The sequence below is a fragment of the Ambystoma mexicanum genome, chromosome 1p (assembly GCF_040938575.1).
Source record: "Ambystoma mexicanum isolate Mex_15411 chromosome 1p, UKY_AmexF1_1, whole genome shotgun sequence".
In the NCBI taxonomy this organism is placed as follows: Eukaryota; Metazoa; Chordata; class Amphibia; order Caudata; family Ambystomatidae; genus Ambystoma; species Ambystoma mexicanum.
In genome coordinates this window covers 1,136,466,027-1,136,484,035 of record NC_090921.1, presented here as the reverse complement: position 1 = coordinate 1,136,484,035, position 18,009 = coordinate 1,136,466,027, and positions in this window count along the sequence as shown.

Sequence of the window (18,009 nt, the reverse complement as noted above, 5' to 3'; positions counted from 1 at the left end):
ATCCTGGAAATCGGGCACAACAATGTGTAAAGATCCTGTTGGAGTCACACACCATTTGTACATTGATAGAATGATATTGTTTCCGGTTGCGGTACTGGACCTCCATGGCATGTGGGACTACCAATTCCACATGGGTGCAGTCGATGACACCAATGCAACCCGGTATGCCGCCAAGTGCATGGAATCCCACTTTTGCGTTTGTGAGCTCCTGCTCCGAGCGTGGTAAACAGATGTAGTCGTCTGCGTGCTTCAGGAGGGCATCAAGCACTTGGAATAGTGTCCGTGACAATAGTGGCTGTGAAATGCCATGCAACTGTCCGACTGTGTGCTGGTAGGTGCCTGTGGCCAGGAAGTGGAGTACAGACACCACCTTCAGTAGGGGTGGGATGGCGGTTGGGCTATCTATCATGCTGACAAGGTCAGCGTGTGTCATGTCGACAATGGCGGTTATGGTGTCCCGGTCCAAACGGTAGAGGGTGTGGATCTGCTCAGCAGTGAGGTTGAACGGATTGGCACGGAGGCGTGGGATTGCGGGCTGCCTGCGTGGTGGTAGTGGCTGTGCTGGTGGGCCTTGCTGCCCCTGCCTTGCCCTCCTCCTCCTCCTGCGTCTCCTCTGTGCGGCCGGTTGTTGCAGTCGTTGGTGTTCGTCTTCTTCTTGAAGTTGGAGTACTTGCAGTGCTATCAGGTCCCCCAGGCCCAACATCGCTAGTCCTGTCGGTAGCATTTGGGAGTGGGTGTGGTTGTGGGAGGGGTTTGGGTGTGCAATTTATGTGTTTTCAGGCTGTATAGCCTCCACCTGTGGTGATTCATTTCACCTGTGCCAGCTGCAATTACTTTTGGGCGAGCACGTCCCGCACACAACGCTGCTATTTGACGCATGGCATCTTGCAATTACAATCATGTATATGATCCCGATGGCAGTGAAATATTGGTTAATATGTTGATTCTGCTATGGTCCCATTGTTTCACATACTATTTTTGCAGTCGCGGACAAACTTGTGAAGGGTCAGTGGAATGTAGTACTCGATCAACGGTGGACCCTCATGCAGCACTGTACCGACGTTCACCGACGGGCGGGGAGTCCCATTAGTGATTGAAGCCAGTTACCATTTTCACACAGAGCCGCACTACATAGATGTATTTGTGAATCCAAGCGTTCACAGATGCCTTTTCGACGTGATGTTGCAAATGAGGAATTCGAAGGACAGCGCTTTTGCTTTTCAACTAGCGGCGAGGAGACGCCCACAGGTCTGACTGGAAATGTAACGTTCTATTGTTGAATGTCCTTGGGACAGGGCCCATGACGAGAATGCAATGATTGATGTGAATTGAATGGGATGCGCAATAGCGTAGTGGACGATGAGGCAGGACGTCCCCAAATACATGTTACTTCACTACACTAGTGAACCGGGCAGGAGCACAGTGGATTTTGCAGACTGCATTACGCACAGACTCAATGGAAATTTCTAATGTAATGTGAGTAAATATTCAGGCGTTTCTATTCCGGGATGAGGGAATGATGAATGGATGCATGGACAGATGATTTAATTGAGAGTTTGTCATGTGCATGGCTTTTTGATATCTATCCCCTTCCCCTGCGCTATGTGATGCAAAGCTGCCATAGTGGGTCCATCATCTGTCTGCCCTTGTTGAACCCTCCCTGTCTCGATGCGCCTTCAAACACTTGTGTCTGTGCACGTTACTAATCACATCTAATGGATTCTGTTTTGACAGACGCATGCACACATACACTCGTTAGTAATAGTGTATTGAGCTCGATTTATGTCGTTATGATTCGCGAGTGATTTTTTGGTGACATTAATCCTTTTTGAGTGGGCTAGCATGCATATGCTTGTATATTTAGTGTGTTGAATGAACTGAGTAATTCATATGAAGTTCGGATGCCCATGCTATTATTTTTTTCTTTTGGGTGACAGGTATCTCCTCCCCTTTTGCCGCTGCCATCTGTACGCCACTCCTGCAGATGGGTTTTTCACTCGACACCTGCAGCTTCGAGTTAATCAGTGGAGCACCATTACGATCTTATGGGACGATCGCCAATGGGCCACATGCCCTTACGCAGTACTAGTGGCTAGGAGCAACATATGTACCTTTCAGCTGGGCTAGTGCCTACTTCATGGGACTGCCCTGCGGTTCTAGGCGCTTCCGTGTTGCCTTTTTGGTCGTAAATGTAGGCCCTGTGTACCATGAAGGAACAGGGCGTCACACAAGTAGAAGCTGGTCATTCATTGCGGATGCAGCCCACAGTGATGGAAATCATTTGGGAGTTAGTTTGCGAATAGCTGTATGGGCTTGGTGATTTGGATGTGCATTAAAATTATGTTCAGATATTGACCATGTAGCCTTATTTTTTACTAGTGATGTAGCATATTCCGATTTGTGGCGCGATGTATTGTGAGATGATCTGCATTGGGTTCCGGCTTCTGAGTGGAGTTGTGTGGTACTGTACTGGCCGCGTTTGCCTACGAGGAGTTGTGCAATGTGGGCAGGAAGTGGAGTACAGGCACTCAGTAGGGCCATGTACGGTTGGTTCGCGATGCCGTAATTCTCACCATGGCGGAAAGGTACTTTCCGCCATGCTTGATGGCGTTGAGTACATGTCCGCTAGGGTCAGAATTCGCGTACCGTTGCGCCATGGCGGAAATTACGGTTTTGCAAGGCGCGCGTGCGCGTGCTTGGTGCAGTTAGCGTTGGCGTTCACTACGGTATCGCTAATGGCATCGTACTTTACGGTGACGGGTCATGATCGCAATGAGCGGTATTCGATGGCGGTATTTCATTTCCGCCTTCGTTTTTGGAATTCCGCCAGGGTCGTAATGAGGGCCATAGTCACGTGTAGTCCGGGAAGACACAGCCTACAGGTGCCGTCTTCCCCTGTCATATTCAGCCTGAATGTGACACCCACGTGTATATCAAAGCATGTCAAGAAGGGGGAAGGCACACCTTCCTCCAGCCATCGGAAGCCTCATTTAAATATCAAGGGATCCATGGATCTGCATTCCTTTTGTCTAATCTGGCTGGTGGCAGTGCATACTAACTAAATAATTGAGGCAAGCCTGAGAGGCTTGATTTCCGTGAGAGACAACAGGAAGGCAGGACTAACAACCCTTTGGTATGCAATGTGTCAACTTGAAGCTAGTTCCCACCTCTCTGGATGAAAGGCAGTGAATGGCCTGTCTGGTTCCAGCAGCTACCGCAGATGCCCCTGCACAGTAGACCCCTTTCAGAGGGACGAAGGATGTGATTTAGGGGAGACTGGAAATCTGCCCCCAGCACAAACTTTACGGGAGACCTGTGCTTTAACCAAGAGTCACAGAGGGCTCAGTTAACCAGATAGACACTTTGATCTACAACAGACAGGAAGATGGGTGGGACTTAGGTATATGCCTTTCTGTCCTGTTGCAGAGCACTCTGGTCCTGACCTCATGCATAACAGAAGATTGTTGGTGGGGACCAGGATTGGTTCATTAAGGTGGGCTTAGCCTGCACCAACCACTGGATCCCATTTGACTTTAAAAGAGGGCAACCCCTCACTTAGTTGATCATCTGACAACTTTGAAAGGAGTAAGAAGAAGGATTCATTTGGACCGGGCTAAAGGTACAGTATACATTACATCATCTGCCAGTGAAGGAAGGCCAGGTGTTCCAAGAAGGAAGCAATATCCCTCCCCTAAACATCTCTGAGGGAACAGAGGGAGATACCTGGCTCGGGAAACTCATCCAGCAGCTCCAGAACTGGTACGCAGCCAACACACAGCATGCCCTTCTAGGCTTTGCCAGCAAGCAACGTAGGTGGGAAAGACCAGAAAGTGTCTGAACAAAGGACAAGGCCGTTGCCTGCAAACACTCTTCTAAACTTTGGGCAGTCCACCTTGAAAGGACACAAGCCCTGTAAAGAAGCTAGGAGGAGATCCAGAACAGCATCATCCAGTGTCCATCTTTTAAAGAAATTATCGAGACAGTCAAGTCCTCGAATCGCATACGGCTGCACCGCTGACTGTTGTCACACGGCAATCGGAAGAGCCATCTGAGCCACCTCGACCAGCATTCCAAATCCGCCACCAAACACAGAGACAATAATTCTTGGCCCTGAGCCGTTGTGCCGGATAGCCAGCAGATTTCCGCCCAACCTCGTTTGCTGAGCTGCCTGCAGCCTGGTACCCGCAGCTGTCGCCCACCACTAACTCTGTCTCAAGGTCTGCAAAGCGCCCTGGAACCGCTTCAACACTGTCGAGCACCAAGAATTTCTTCAGAACTAGGTACATTGTGCTTCTACCCCCCTCATCCTTCTCCGAAGGCCCCTAGAGACAGTTACGATCCTTTGCCCACTTGATGCAGGAACTGAATAACCATAAACAGGAAGACTGATTAATTTGCCAACTACCCACCTGTCAGTATCCAGAGTGCATCCCTTTCCTTCATGAAACTGTCTGTCCTCTGTTTTCCTTTACAGGGTGGGTCATATTTGTAGTATGCTAGAACTGCATGTTGTAGTAATAATAAAGTAGATATTTGTATACAACCTTGACTGTAAAGTCCCTTTTATCATTGGGTAATAATTGTATTTTCGCTGTGTTGCAACTAAACAACAATCCACAACCTTGCATAGATAAGCCTGCTGTTCCGTCGATGTTAGCAAAACTGGAAAAAGAGGTCTTATAATTCACTTGTATTCCAATCTGTTCATATCCCTTCTAGTGTACTTGAGGTGCGGAGTTGATTGATGGTATAGAAACTGATATTCATACCAACACCATGGGTGCCCCGGAAGTTGATTTGTCACATTGGTGGCAAGCAGTCAGATCAGTTGGAGCCTTGGGCACCGCCCAGTCACCCAACCATAAAGGTACTGTTGCAGGCAATGTTTAGACAATGGTAGGTAATAGTAATAGTCATGGATCTTGACATGTAGACTGCAAAAGGCATGCCCAAAGATGTCCTGTGTGTCTTATGTCAAGAAAGGGGATTTCCCCAGAGCACTAAGGTTAATATACCTGAGTTGCTGACTAGTCTCCAAGCTTGGGTAGAAGCGAGGGTGGTTGGGAAGAAGACTCCAGGGGGCGGGTTAGGCTCTGTGTACCCGAACGGACACAACCCTACGGAGGGTGTAAATGACAGGGACGATTGCATGAGCAGTGTTTCTCGCCAATCATCCTGCCGGGGGTAAGTGTGGTTTCTCAACACTTTAGAGTGTCAGTGAGGACAGGGGCTAGTGTGGCATCCCACAGGTCTCAGGCCTCAGCAGAGTCACTATGTGACCCAGTAATTGTTATGGCTGTTAATGAGGTAGCGGCTAGAAAGCTCCTAATCGAGGAGAGGAGACTAGAGCTGGAGGAACAGAAACAGCGGTACAAGGTCACCATTGAGTGGGACAGGGCATCCATAGAGCTGCGGAAGTTGGCACTGGAAGAGAAGAAGGAGGACAACAGATCCACCATTAGCAAAAGCAGCAGTAGTGGCTCAAACGAGAGTGCCTGGGATAAGCCCCGACCGCACCTCCCCAAAGGCTTAATACAGCTTTATGAAGTGGGGAAGGATATTTTTACTGGTTTGAAGCACTTGACCTGGCATTCCAGCTGCAGGAGGTGGATGAAGTACTGTGGGGTGCAGCCCTAATGAGTCGCTTATCAACACCAGGGACTGATGCAAATCTTCACTTAACTCCTGAAGAAAGGCCCTTTATGAGAGAATGAAGGCAGCCCACCTCAGGAAATTCTGTAAAAACCCAGAACAGTATCTCAAGAGCTTCAGAGGCTTGGAAAGAAACATGGGCAGACATCTGAAGGATTCACCCACTTGTCGTTAAAATATCTGAGCGGATGAGTGACTGGTAACAAAGTTGACACATTTAAAGGGATGTACAATTTGATTGTGTGTGAGCATGTGTTGAAAAATTGTAATTTTGAACTACACCAGCATCTAGTGGACAAGACTATCATAGAACACAGGGAGCTTGCAAATGCAGCCAACAGGTTTGTGAGTACTTGAGTCCAGAAGAAGGCTCAGGCAAGCACACCCAAACCTGCAGAGAAATTGACAGACAAAAAGTAAACAAGGATGGGAAGGACAAAGGTCCAACCCAATCCTTTTCAAAGTCAGGTCCCCAAACTAATGACGGGAACACCCCAAACACTGGGACACCTGTGTTCTCACCACCCAAAGGTTGTTTTGTGTGTAAGGAGGTGGGCCATAAGAAAGGGGATCCTCCTTGCAAGGGCTTACCAAGCAAGCCATAGTGAATGTTCGACTCATGGAGGAGGCCATTAGTTTGGGCCTCTCAGAGGAGGGTTTCCCACGAGGCCAGGCAGTGGCCAAATATGTATTGGTTACACTGAGTGGGAACGATTCCTTGATCTCCAGAAGAGACCCCAGTTCCCAATAATACTCAACTCTATCTAGAGCATGTGTACATCTATGGACAGAAAACTCCTGTGGTCCGAGATACTGTGGCTAATCTCACAGCTGTCAGTGGCAGTGGCTACAGCCAAGCCCTTATAATACTGGGCTTGATTGGTGCATAAGTGGATTTGATGGTAAAAGTAAGTGCCCTTTGGCGATAGTAAAGTTCAGCTGGCATGGTGAAATGACCCAGCCCTGTGTAGTGGCAAAAGACTCTAACCCTGTCCATTGTCTGTTGGGTAATTATCTTCCTAATCCCAAAACAGTTACAGCCGCTACACGATTGAGGGCCAAAGAGATCTCCAGATTGAATGCTCTCAGAGCCTTAGGGTCTGCAGTGCTTCCAGAGGGCATGTTGGGAGGACCGGCTGGTAGTCCCTAGTCCAGTTCCACAGACCACTGAGTTGCCTACTCCTGCGGGAGAGGGGCCAGTAGACACAGAGCATCCTACTTTGGTAGCAGCGAATCCTGTGACTTCATAGTTGCCTGACGCAGTGCAGGAACCTTATGTGGAAGAGCAGGTGGGCAAATATCTGAAGGGAATGCCGAAGCTGGATGAGTTTGCATCAGCTGTTGGACCAGATCAGACTGACTTCTAGAAAGCCCGTAAAGAGTGTCCCACTCTGGCAGGTTTGTGGAAGTAGGCGGAGGAGCGGTTAAGGGCGAGGCACCAGGACTGTTCAAAGTGTACTGGGAGGATGGACTCCTGTACAGTAAGCCAAAGGATTCAGACGGCGAGGACACCAGAGGTTGATGGTTCCCCAATGCCACAGAAAGTTCCTTTTGGATTTGGTTCACCAAATTCCTTTAGCGGGTCTCTTGGGAGTGACTACAACATCAGACCAGTTGTCTGCACATATTTACTGGCTGCATTTCAGCATAAAAGTTAAGGAATTTGCCCAATCCTGCCCCACTTGTCAAGCTTCTGTCAAGTCAGGTGGTGCCACAAATGCCCCCTTAATTCCACTACCCGTGATTGGACGGCCTTTCGAGAGAATATGAATGCATATTGTGGGTCCTTTGGATCCTCAAACCCGCTCATGGAACAGATATTTATTGGTGGTGGTGGACCACACCTCAAGATACCCTGAGGCTGTGCCTCTGAGGTGCATAAAAGCCCCTGTCGTTGCAAAGGCTCTGATTGGGATAGTCTCCTGTGTTGGATCCCCAAAGTAGTCATTTCTGTCAGGGGATCAAACTTCATATCATCATTTATGAAGGCTATGTGGGAAGAGTGTGGAGTCACCTACTGGTTCTCTTCTTCCTTCGATCCACAAACCAATAGGCTTGTTGTACGTTTCAAGAAGACTCTGAAAGGCATGATAGGTGGCTTGGAAGAGCACCTGTGGAGAAAATGGGATATTCTCTTACCATGTCTTCTGTTTGCCTACAGGGAGGTGCCACAGAACGGAGTAGGGTTTATACCTTTTGAGCTTCTGTTTGGACACCCTGTAGTAGATCCCCTCAGTCTAGTGAAGTAGGGATGGGAAGGCAAACCCTCATCCCCGTCACAAGATGTGGTGGACTATGTACTCGGCCTTCAGTCTAGAATGGCAAAGTACATGGAAAAGTCAACAAAGAATCTAAAGGCCCGTCAGTAGATGATGAAGCACTGGCATGACCAGAAGCCCACAGTGACAGTCTATTCTCCAGGCCAGTGGGTGTGGATCATGGAGCCTGTCAAACCCTGTTCCCTTCAGGACAAGTGGACTGGGCCTTACTGTGTGCTGGAAAAAGTCAGTGAAGTGAATTATCTCATTGACATGAAAGGACCTATACAGATGTGCAGAGTCTTTCATATCAACCGGCTAAAACACCATTATAGCCACGATGACTTGTTCATGGAGTTAGTGACTGACAGAGAATCTCAGGAGGAGGCCAATACCCTCTCAGACCTCCTACACACTGAAGCCACAGATGGGTCAGTTGAAGATGTCAACCTTGCAACCGACCTGTTAGAAAAGCAATTGGCAAACTGTTGCTGGTTACTGCAACATTTTGCCTGTCTGTTTTCTCTGAATCCTGGTCGCACCGATTGGTGCACCCATGAGGTGGAACCTGGAGACAGTAAGCTGGTGAAGAGTAGAATCCACAGGATATCCGTTAAGGTTAGGGACACCATCAAGGAGGAGGTTTCCAAGATCCTGTGACTAGGAGTGATAGAGCCATCCCTCAGCCCCTGGGCTAGCCCAGTGGTACTGGTCCCTAAAACGACCAGCAGTGGGAAAACTGAAGTTTTCTTTTGTGTGGATTACAGGGGGCTCAATTCTGTCATGAAGACAGATGTTCACCCCTTTCCTCGGGCAGATCAGCTCATTGACAAGCTTGGCACTGCCAAGTACATACATACTTTTGACATCACAGTGGGGTATTGGAAGGTCAGCTTGACAGATGGCGTGAGAGAGAGGTCCGCATTCTCAACCCTGGAGTGACATTATCAGTTCACTGCGATGGCCTTTGGATTGAAGAATGCCCCTAGCACTTTTCAGAGGGTGGTTAACCAGGTTTTGTATGGACTGGAAAACTTCAATATTGCCTATTTAGATGACATTGCTGTGTTCAGCCACACCTAGGAAGATCATGTATCCCACCTGAAAGAAGTGCTTCAGGCACAGCAGAATGTAGGCCTGACTATCAAGGCCATGGAGTGCCATATAGCACAGGGTACTGTGACTTTCCCAGGCCACCTGGTCGATGGAGGTAAGAAACAACCTCTCAAAGTGAATTACAGGCTGTGAAGTATTGGGACATCCCCACCACACATATGCATGTGAGAGCCTTTCTAGGTCTCACCAGGTACTATCGGCCATTCAGCAAAGTGTATGGGACCATTGCCATGCCCTGAATGATGAAACGTCAAAAAGATGCCAAAGAAGGTAACTTGGACCCCTGCCTGTCAAACCTTTCAGGATTTAAAGGATGGATTGTGCAGGGCTCCAGTTCTGAAAGTGCCAGACTATGGTCAGGAATTCATTATCCAGACAGATGCCTGTGATTTTAGAATTGTAGCAGTGTTAGTGCAGCTGAACTCTGAAGGGGTAGAGCAAACTGTTGCCTACATTAACAGGCGGTTGACAAAAAGGGGAAAGGAACTTGCTTATCGTAGAAAAAGAGGCAAATGTGGTTTTATGGGCCATAAAGAAGCTGAAACCCTACATCTTTGGGTCTCACTTTACAATCCAGATGGACCATGGGCTTCGGCAATTGTTAATGACCATGCAAGGGGAGAACCCTAAGATTTTGCCGTGGGGCAGAAATGGATTAGATATGGCCATCCAGTACAAGGCAGGCTCCCAGCATGCAAATGCAGATGACCCCAGATAGTACTTTTGCTTTGATGATGAACCAGAACCTCAGTAGGGTGGTGGCTCACATGTTGAGGCTGGGGGGAATGTTGGGAATTCGACCATCCGCACGGGGACAGTGTGCACGCCTGGACTTTTTTGATTTTTTAATAATGAAAATGAATGATGGGAGATCAGCCTCAGAGAAATGTACAAGGCCATTGTCACACCGCAGTCACAAGAGACTTCTTTGCTGCCTCGACCAGCATTCCAGATCCGCCAACTGGCACAGGGACGATTCTTGGCCCTGAGCCGCCATGCCGGACAACCTGAAGACATCCATCCAGCCTCGCTTGCCAAGCTGCCTGCCGCCTGGTACCCACAGCTGTCTCCTGCCAATAACTCTGTCTCACGGGCTGCAAGGTGCCCTGGAACTACCTCAATGCTGTTGAGCACCAAGAACCTTTTCAGCACCATGTACATTGCGGTTCTGCCCCCCATGTCCTTCTCGGAAGGCCCCTAGAGACAGTTACGACCCTTTACCTTTGTGCTGGAACCGAATACCCTTGAACAGTAAGACAGATTACTTTACCAGCTACCCTCCTGTCAGTATCCAGAGTGCCTTCCTTTCCTTCCTGAAACTGTCCTCTGTTTTCCTTAAAAGGGTGGGTTGTATTTGTAGTGTGCTAAAACTGTCTGTTGTAGTAATAATAAAGTATATATTTTTATACAACCTTGATTGGACAGTCCCTTTTATCATTTGGAAATAATTGTATTTTTGCTGTGTTTCATTTAACCAACGATCCACGCACGGCCTTGCAGAGATAAGCCTGCCGTTCTGTCGATGTTACCAAAATTGGACAAGGAGGACTTATAATTCACTTGTATTCCATTTTATTTGGATCCCTTCTGGTGTTCTAGATATGTGGGGTTGATTGATGGTTTAGAAACCGATAGTCATCCCTGGACCACTCGTGCCCTGGAAGCTGATTCATCACAATATGCATAATGTTGACCACGGCAAGGGAAACCAACTTGCCAGTCAATGTGAGGGACTCTGCAAGCCACCACCAATCCAGCGAGATGACACATCATCATCCAGAATCACAGAGAGAGAGCAGAACATCTGCCAAAGCCCTGTTGGGGCCATAATAGCACATGGCTGTTGCCTGTCCGACCACCTAGAATGCAGCATGCCATGATAAGGCTTAAGTGTGGAGAGAGAACATACTGGAACCATGGTTTTCTGACATTCAGTCGGCTTGAAGGACTGTGATGTGCTGTAAAGTCATATCTAGTCTAGCTTCTGCCAGGTAATTTAAGCAGTGCTGGTGTCTGGGCCTTTCACATTGTTCAACCGAAACGGACCCCAAGCCCTCTTGGGCACCCTATGATGCTGACAAAAAGGTGTGGCATAGAAGGTTTCAGCTTCCATCCTGGCTACATTTTTTGTTCTGTGTTCAGCGAACAATGGCACCCAAAAAAGAAGGACCATCCCTAAAAATGGAAGAAACACCAGAGACCTATACAATGCAGACAAACCAATCTGATTACTCAAGATTAATTATTACAATTAGTCAGAACTAATTTTATATGATATCGTCCAAATTAAGTACCCATTCTGTGCAGCGTAAAAAAAACATTGAATTCCCTCATGAAAGTATTCAAACAAGGCATATAAAAGGTTTTAAACATGTATAATCAAACTTTCAATTACTTACACAGGTTACATCCTAAATCAATTAAGAACAAAGTTCACAACATTAATATAGAAATAATACCTCCCCCATACCCCATGTGCTTCCCTGGCCAGTAACGGGCCGAGGCCCAATGCGAGGGGCTTATTGCTGGGCCTCAGTGCTGTTTCAGGCTGATAAATCCGCAGTGGGAGAAGTGATTATTGCTATCAGCAAACCGGGTTTAAAAACTGGTATGCTGACAGCAATGTATATTGCACACTCTCTGCAACACATAGTTTGACTCAAACACTCACTCAACATGTCCGCCATGGAGCATCTGAGGAGTGGTGCAGTTGAGCCAGGAAATTGACAGATAAGAGGGAGTTGAAGGTGAGTGGATGGAAGGCAGCAAGGGCATCAGGGTCGGTGGGTTGTAGTTGGGAAGTGAGCAGGTGCTTATTAGCAGCACACAGCTTGCTCCGACACTTGGCTAAAATCTTAGATTTAGGGCCTCATCACGAGTTTGGCGGTAACCCTTAAATCCAACGGTAGCGCTATTACCGCCGGATTTAAGGGTCTGCCAAATCAGGGCTTTGGCAGATTTCTCCCCAGCTCTGAGCTGGGGGGAAATCCGCTGAAAATTTGCACTCATACTGCCGGCAGGAAATCCGCCGGCGGTATGAGCGCAAAAATTCCCCATTGAGCCCAATGGAGAATGGGGAATTCCCGAATGGGCTCAGTGGGGAATGGGCAATACCCGTTCCGCCAAACCCGTGATCCCGCGCTATTAGTGCCGGGGGGTTTGGCGGTAGGGCTATTAACGCTGGCGCTAAGAGCGCCGGCGTTACCGCCCAACTCGTGATGAGGCCCTTAGTCTGGGTTTGGAGCAACCAGATTGGCTGCCGCATCTGCCCTCAGTGCTAATAGTCAATGTAAGGTACAAAAAGATTTGAAGTCATACAATATGAACAAAAGAAACGCAAACAAATAGTGTGCGAAAAGACAAAGCATTGATGTTGCAAGAACTACATGCATCTTGGCATCTCAGAATAATGACCATCGGACTCTTTACGAGTTGGCCGGTCGGGAAATAAAGTGCCAGTAACAACGTATACCAGCACTTTTCTGGACCGGCCAACTCCAAGTCTGCCCCTAGGGGCTCTGATCTACTGACAGGCCTGACCTGCTGGTAGATTAGGCCCCTACCAGCAGATAAATGCCTGAATCACTGGCACCGTTAATAACTCCCTATGGGACTCCGTGGAAGGGGGAGTTACTGGTGTTTCTGGTGCCCGTAATATCCTTGTAATACCAGGATATTGGGCAGCTGAGACGGTATGGTAGTTTCCTGGTATATCACCGCAATTACCGGCGGGATACCTGGAAACTCACATGTCTCCATCAGGGCATATATATACAAGAAATGTTCTGCAAAAACAACACAACACAACACAAAAAATGCATGATGAGTTTTTGGGAATAAATCCTAAAAACAAAAAATAGTAATAACTAAGAATGCCAATAGTTCAAATAGGGAAAAATGTATCCTGCACACTAAAATAATCAATTTGGATCAACAAGACCATCAACTTCCGAACTCCTGAGGCCCGATTATTAAAACGTTCCCCTTCTGTAACAAAATTGAGCAAATTAATTTAGCACCAGTTTTGCCCCTTAGATATTACATAACGGAACAACAGGTTTTGTCTATCCAAATTACCTAAAATTAAACTCACAAAGGCAAAAATGAAGCAAACTGTTTTAATATGTATGCTGTAACGGGAAAGGAACTGTTGTCAACACATTTATAATGTCACATATCAAATAAAGTAAAACAAACAGTGGGATTCTTTGTTTCGCTAGTGAAAGCGAGTTTGGAAAATATGGGTTGTGTGAAAAGCTGTTTGTTCCAATCCATACTATACAAACATTTGGTGTTTTTTTAGCACTCGTACACATATTAGATCATATTTCCTCTGAAAGACGTGACACAGAAAAATATGTAGTTCATAACCAAGGGCCTCATTACACGGACGGCGGTGGAACAAGTTGCTATTAGCACCTTGGTCCATGCCGGTAAAATACCGGCACTGCCTTGGAGGAAAGGGGAATTACCACCCTATTCCAAGGTTGGCGGGGCGGTAATTCCCCCTTCCCCCATTGCCCTTCCCCATTCCCATTTTTGCCCCATAGGGCATAATGGGAATGGGGAAGGTGCTAATTATGGTACCGCAAATTGCAGTACCGTGATTAGAACCCTGGTCCCTTTGCGGGTTGGTTTTTAACGCCTGCTAAAAAGCAGGCGTTAAAGTACCAACCCGTAAAGGGACCTTGTAGCAAGTCGGTAAGGGTTAACGGTCACCGGTACCATTACCGGTGACCGTTAACCCTTACCGCCTTCCGTGTAATGAGGCCCCAAGTCTGTCACTGAATGTCACCATCATCAATCCCCCGCCCCCAAAACTCCCCCAGCAGTCTCACTTTGAGGACTCAGACCATGTCCAACCTACTGTCATGTAAAACCTCAAAAGCACATTTTCCAATGTTAATATTTCGGATTCGGATGGAATGGACACGATTCTCCTTGATACGTGCCACACCGAGGATGGGCCTGATTTACACAACCGTTTTTCAATGGCGATATCTTACTGACAACGTTTTGGCATTCATGCCCAACATCTGCAAAGACACCATGCACCTAATTCAATATCATGCAACCGTACATCTGTATTATTAGAAAAAGCCACGCGATCAAGGACAGACAATGCAGCTCGCTCAGAAGGGGATATGGCAATTTGATTGAAAGATGATCAGGCCTGGGACCACTTACTGCTGCAGGATCCCATGGAGTAAACACCATTTATTTGCGTCCACTAGGTAATAGCAAACACTCTAATAAAAAATAATCAAGAAAAAGCACCATGGGTAATGAAACCTCCAGCAGAATGGGATTTAAGATCAAAGTATCACTTTCCAACTAGTGAACTTGAAAGCAACATAGGGAATACTATGTGGTCAAAGTCCAAATAGACCTACAAAATCACAGGAAGTGTACCTGGGACTTAACAGGCTTTAAACATCGAACTGGCCCTTCTCTGTGCACTTAAAGAAAAGTCACCTGCTTCCAGTTACCCACAGGGGGAAATGACACCACCATTCTTGGATTGGGTAGGCAGTGCTGCATCGTGACGCAGCCATCTTGGATTGGGTATATTACCCCTGTGTCACCAGCAGCAGACCTTTTTTAACCATGGCCACCCCTGCTTTGCTGCACGTTGACTGAGAAAAGGAGAGCAACTTTGCAAGTCAGTATGAGGGTCAATGCAAGCCACCATCAATCCAGCAAGCTTACTGTGTAGTGTAGTGTGTGTGGGGTAACTTATGGTTTTGTAGTGGGGTCCAGTTAAGAACATCCTCAAACTCTCAAAGACTTGTTTTTTTATATTTTTATTTCGGGAAGTATTCCAGGGAGCATTCAGATTTGTTTATAAAACGCAGTGCCCAAAAATAGCACCTACTAAGTTTGAACCTAGCAGTGCATATTAATTTGACACACGCTAACAGAGGCGGGTGCCAGAAGATGGCAGCTTTGTTTTCCAGGGATTTTAAAATCGTGCTTATGATTTGCAAATCAAAAATAGCTGCTTTTCAGAAAACTGTCAACAGCTTTCAACTAATCAATTACTGATTTTGTAAGAGGGAATTAAATGCACAGGTATTTGTCTCATGCAAATGATAGAAAGACACTTATTTGGAGTAGCCAGCTGAGGAATTCGACCATCTGCACGGTGGGTGTGCACTCACCTGGGCTTTTTTGACATTTTAAATGAAATGGAATGATGGTAGATCAACCTCTGGAAAATTTAAGGGTATAATCTGCACACATTTTCCTATGCTCACCGCACAACATACGCCTAGACCTGTGTACTCTGTGTGGATGCAGCCTACAGGTGCATCTCACCCTGTCATATTTAGTTGAGATATGACAGCCAGGAGTACACCATGTCATCTCAGAAGAAGGTGGGGGCAAATCTTCCGTCTGCCATGCCCAGCCTAATTAACTAGCGAAGGCTCCATGGATCCACCAACCTTTTGTTGATCCCTGTAGCTAGTGGCAGCATTCACATACTAACAAGAGTTTAATTCAAACATGCCCACATGGGGCCTTGCTGTAGAGGCTAACAAAGGAGAGAAGAAACACCAATACCCTTTCATATACACTGTGTCAACCTGATGCCAGCTCCTGCCCTCAGTATCGATTGACAGTTAAATGTCAATTCTGGGACTGCCTGTTTACCGTAGTCATCCCTTCAGGAGACCCCATTCAGAAGCTACGAGTATGTGGATTGACAGAGCCAGAAAGTCTGGTCTCGCCACAGCTTCAAGGAAGACCTGCCGCTTTGATCAGGAACCACAGAGAGGTCCATTAACCAGAGGGACCCTTTGATCCACAACAGAAAGAAAGATGGGTGGGACTTAGTATTACATGTTTCCCCCGCCTTTACCTTTTCTGTTGCAATCACTCTGGTTATGACCTCGTGCATACCTCCAAGAGGGAAGCAAGATCCCTCCCCTAAACATATCCCACGGAACAGAGGGCGATAGTGAATCCAGAGGACCCTACAGCAGCTTCAGAACTGGTACCCAGCCATCACAAAGCATGTCCTTCTAGGCTCTCCAGCAAGATTCCTAGGTGGGAAGTGCCACAGAGTCTTTGAACTCGAATCCAAGAACAAGGCAGTTGCCTGCAACACTCTCTTCAGTTTTGGGACGCCCGCCTTAAAGGAAGACACATGCCAAATGAAGAAGCTAGGAGGAGTGCATCGACTAGCATCAAACGAGATCTGCCATAAAGGACAATTTTGAGTCAGTCGAGCCCCTCAAGCTGCAACCGACTTCACCACTGACTGTTGTTATGCCGCAGTCACTAAAGCCATCCAAGATGCCTCAACAAGTGCTTCAGAACCACTGACTAGCACTAAGACAATGATTATTGACCCTGGGCCGCAGTGTACTCAAAATTGCAGCCATCCGTCCGGCTTTGCTCGCCGAACTGCCTTCTGCCTGATACCCGCAGCTGTCTCCCGTCTTGAACTCTGTTGCAGAAGCTGCAAAGCACCCTGAAAATGATTTGACCCTGTCGAGCACCAAGAACACCTTCAACACAATATACATTGTGGTTCTGTCCCCCTGGCCTTTCTCTGAAGTGACATTTTACAACCCATTGCTCCTTTTGTGTTGAAACCAAGTATCCTTGAACTATTGTGATTATTTACTATACCCCCTTCCCTCCTGTCAGTATCCAGAGTGTATCCCTGTTCCTTCTTTGAAACTGTCTGTCCTCTGCATTCCTTTACAGGGTGGGTTGTATTTCATAGTGTGCTAGACCTGTTTGTTGCGATAATAATACAGTAGATATTTGTACACAACCCTGACTGGACAGTCCCTTTTACCATTGGGTAATAATTGTATTTTCGCTATGCTGCAACTAACCAATGAACCACAACCTTCCGGAAATAAGCCTGCCGTCCCATTCATGATAACAAAATTGGACAAGGATATTTATAATGTTCTTGTTTTTACAATCTGTTTGGATCCCACCTGGAGTACTAGAGGTGTTGGGCTGATTAATGATTTAGAAACCTATATTGTATATTGATCCCTGGACCACTGGTGCCCCGGAAGTTGATTTATCACAGGCTATCTTGCAAAATAATGCAAGAAATGTCACCATTCAAAACGAGCAATGCCAAAGACAATAGGGTTGGCATTTACTGTTGTTCTTTGCATTCTGCTTTTGTAGGCACCAGGGTGCAAGGGGTAGAGTGCAACGTTTCTAAGGATTATGCGAGAAGGGATGCAGGTGTGCAAGAGAATGAGAAGGGGAATAGAGCAAGGAAGAAAGCCATTGAGAGAGGCTGCCTTCAATGTTGACCAAAGGAAATATGAGCAAGAAAGGGTGAGAGTGTGGGGGCGGGGTGTAATAAAGTAAGAATGTGAAAGGAAGTATAGAAGGGCTAGAGTGGCGGGGTTAGGGTGGGTGGGTTGAGGAATATAGGGTGTAGGGTAGGTCAGGCTAGAGAGGAAGATGGGGTAGGATGCTTGGTTGGAGATACAGAGGAGGCAGAGACAGGGTTGAGTAGAGAGAGGGGGGTAGTTAGGTGGCAGTTGAGAAAGAAGTGTGGGGTATGTTGGGGTAGAGAAAAGGGGTAGGGTGGGCAGGGATAGGGTGAGTGGGTGTGAGGTGGGTGTGTTGGGGTAGAGAGAATGGGGGTAGGGTGGGTGGGCATCAGTAGACAGAGTGAGTGTAGAATGGGTGGTGTTGAGCAAGTGGGAGTAGGGTAGAGAGAGTCGGGTGGGTGGTTTGGGTTGGTAGAAAAAGTGTGTTGCAGTAGAGAGAGTGGGAGTTGGGTGGGTGGGGTAGAAGGAATGATGGGTATGGTGTGTGTTTTGGTTAGAGAGAGTGGGGTTTGGATGGGCGGGGGTAGAGAGTGTAAGGGTATTGTGAGTGGGTTTAAAGAGAGTGGGGGTGGGATGGGTGAGTGGCTGGGGGTAGAGTGAGTGGGTGGTTGTAGCTCAGTGGGGGCAGAAAGCATGAAGAACAAAGCAGCTTTGGGAGGATTTAT